We start from the raw sequence: 3,594 nt of genomic DNA on the forward strand, positions 1-3,594 counted from the left end.
TGAGGCAGAAGGATCGCCGGAGCCCAGCAGGTCGACGCTGGGGTGGCCATGAGCGTGCCATGGCACTCCAGCCTGGGCGACAGAGTGAGACTCCAACTCAAAAAAAAGAAAAAGAAAAAGAAAATAGGGATAATTTTTTGTCTTACTTCTCAGGATTGAGGAATACTCTAGATGTGTTTTATAAATGATGAAGCAATATGTAAATGTTAGTTATTTTGACAATCCTTGTATTGTACAAATTATGTCATAATTATTTGTTGGCAGGCAGCTTTTCCCTGAGACCATAGCCTCCTGGGGATCAGGGATAGTCTTTGCTATTTCTGTGACCTCCGGTACCTAGCAGAATGTCTAGCACAGACTGAGTGATAATAAATGGCTGTTGGCCTGACGCAGTGGCTCACGCCTGTAATCTTAGCACTTTGGGAGGTGGAGGATTGCTTGAGGTCAGGAGATCGAGACCAGCTTAGGCAACATAGCGAGATCTCATCTGTGCAATAAATAAATAAGCCAGGTGTGGTGGCATGCACCTGTTATCCCAGCCACTCCAGAGGCTGAGGCAGAAGGATCTTTTGAGCTCAGGAGGTCAAGGCGGCAGTGAGCCATGATCGTGCCACTGTACTCCAGCCTGAGCAACAAAGTGAGGACCCCGACTCAAAAAAAAAAAAAAAAAAAAAAGTAATGCATGCCTGTAGTTCTAGCTACTTGGAAGGCTGAGGCAGAAGGATCACCTGAGCCCAACAGGTCGAGACTGCGGTGGCCGTGAGCGTGCCACTGCACTCCAGCCTGGGTGACGGAATGAGACTCCAGCTCAAAAAAAAGAAGAAGAAGAATGGTTTTTCAATGGACACAAAGAAGGAAAGAACGAATGGGAAGAACCAGGCACTTGCATTGCTGTGTCTACACACGCTGATCTCTCTGCTAGATGCCTCATGGACGTGCTTTGGTATATGGAGGGGACTTGGGAGTTCTAAGGAGCCCTGAACACCTTCCAGTTCAACCTCCTTGTTTTATTAAACTGGGGCCCGAGGAGATGTCGCCAAACACACAGGTTACCTTGCAGGGGTCTTAATGGCTTTGTGTGTGTTTCATTGCCCACCAGTGAATTCTACCCGCTGAAGACTAAGCTCAGTCTTCCTTTTCTCACATCTTTCCCCGTCCTCCTCCCCCAGCGATAGCACCTGACCCTGAATCTCAGGTAGACCCTCGGTAAGGACTCACTACAGAATGGACTTTTCCATAAATCGGCCAGTAGTCAGGGGAGAAACTGCAGCGATGCCTAAAAGATGGTGGGAGACTGTTGCCATCTGCTGCTAAGTGTGCAGAACTACAGATAAAAATCCATCTTGATTATAGACGCACTAACGGGGAATTTGGTCTTGCCTGCTTGGACGCTTTGCCCTCTTACTCATGAATACCACTCTGGTTCCGTCTTTTTTTTTCCTTTTCTTTTTTTAGAGGCGAGGTGTCTCTATGTTGCCCAGGCTGGTCTCGAACTCCTGGGCTCAAGCAACCCTCCCATCTCAGCCTCCCAAAGTGCTGGCATTACAGGCAGGAGCCACTGTGCCCGGCCTTGATTCAGAGATGAGCCTAGACAAAGGGTGTCTGGCAACATTTGTCTTTGGTGGTGTATTCCACAAACCCTTACCGATTCCTTCATTTGTGCAAAGATAGAATTAACTCCTGCTCTCAAGAGGCCTGCAGTCTGGTACAGAGCCAAGAACATCAGTCACTATTTGACGATAACTATAGGACGAGTAACACAGAGGGGAACAAAAGATGCCTGAATCTTTCAGAGGCAGAAGAGGGCCACTGCCGTTTGGGGACATGGCAAAAATGACTGAGGTCCCTTGGAAAACACGACGTTGACATTATTATCAAATTAAACAGGTGGTCTGCCATTTGGGGACGAGTTTGGCAAGTAGACTTTTAACAGATAGAGTCCGAGGGGATGTTCTCACCATTTAGGAGATGGAAGGAAGTTGCCATTTGAAGGCCCGTAGTGAGCTAGGGTTTGTCACATATTCACCCAGGAAAAAGCGTGGTCCTGAGTGTTGGATTATGTGAGTAGCGAGTGACAGGCTCAAAAAGTAGCCCAGGCCTGATCCAGTGAAGCGGATATTGTCAGCGCCCCATCCATAGGCTCCCAGGGCTTCCGTCCCCCAACCTGCAGAATCTGCAAGTTTGTGGCACTCTCTGCCCTTGTACACAGCAGCCAGGAAGTCCTGGAGAATTAGTACTCACCCTGCCTCACCCAGCAGCCCTCAGTCAATGACTGACTGGAGTTGGTACACACATACCCCTGCTCCCTTGCCCCTTGTGTCAGGTTAACTCTGAAGCATGGGTTCTACATCATTTCTCAGAATTACCCCAACACGAATAAGCTCAGCAGTCCACAGTGGCAACTCGCTTGATAATACACACTTATCAGCTGCCTTCTCATCTTTGTCTCACTTCTCTGCTTCCTACTTGTGTCTCCTGAGATCATTTTCAAAATGTATGACATGCACATGGTTCTCTCAAGGCTTGTTGCTGGGGAAAGGCAATCTGCAGCAGCATTCAAGACCTCAGACAATGAGAAGATTGGACTTCGAGCAGGAAGTACTTCCAAAATGCTAAGTAATAATAGCCATGATTCACAGATTGTGTCTTCTCAACTGCCATCTTCTCCACATTCTCTTCTGTCTCTTGGTTGCCAGGTGGATGTGGGGATTTTCTAGCCAGTCTGTTTGTTTTTTTGAGTTGGAGTCTTACTCTGTTGCCCAGGCTGGAGTGTGGTGGCATGCACACGGCCACCACAGCCTCGACCTGCTGGGCTCAGGCGATCCTTCCGCCTCAGCCTTCCAAGTAGCTGGAACTACAGGCATGTGCCGCCATGCCCGGCTAAATTCTTTTTTGATTTATTGTAAAGATGAGGTCTTACCAAGTTGCCCAGCCTGGTCTCGAACCTGTGGGCTCAGGCAATCCTCTCGCCTCGGTCTCCTGAAGTGCTGGAATTATAGACATGAACTACTGCGCCTGGCTCCTAGCCAGTCTTAATTTAGCTGGGTTCGTAGTACTATGCAGTGACCCAAGAATTCATATATTCCCAATCTCAGTTCTTACTTTGAAGATCTAGTCCAGTCTAGTGGAACCCTACATTTTGGCTTCCACCATTAGTCACAAATTTCTATGATTTCTTTATTTATCATTTCCTTTCTGTTTAAAGAACTTCCTAGCCAAGCTCTGGCTCATGCCTTGTAATCCTAGCACTCTGGGAGGCGGAGGTGAGAGAATTACCTGAACCCAGGGGTTTGAGACCAGTCTGGACAACTTGGCGAGACCTCATCTCTACAATAAATCAAAAAATCAGCCAGGTGTGGTGGCACTGGCCTGTAGTTCCAGCTACTTGAAAGGCTGAGGCGTAAGGATTGTATGAGCCCAGCAGGTTGAGGCTGCGGTGGCCGTGAACATGCCACTGCACTCCAGCCTTGGCGGCAGAGTGAGATTCTGACTCAAACAAAACAAAACACCCAGTTAAAAGACAAAGATTGGCAGAATGGATTTTTTTTTTTTTGAGTTGGAGTCTCACTCTGTCACCCAGACTGGAGGGTAGTG

Source organism: Carlito syrichta, unplaced genomic scaffold (assembly GCF_000164805.1).
Source record: "Carlito syrichta isolate Samal-C Ts95f unplaced genomic scaffold, Tarsius_syrichta-2.0.1 Scaffold287835, whole genome shotgun sequence".
In the NCBI taxonomy this organism is placed as follows: domain Eukaryota; kingdom Metazoa; phylum Chordata; class Mammalia; order Primates; family Tarsiidae; genus Carlito; species Carlito syrichta.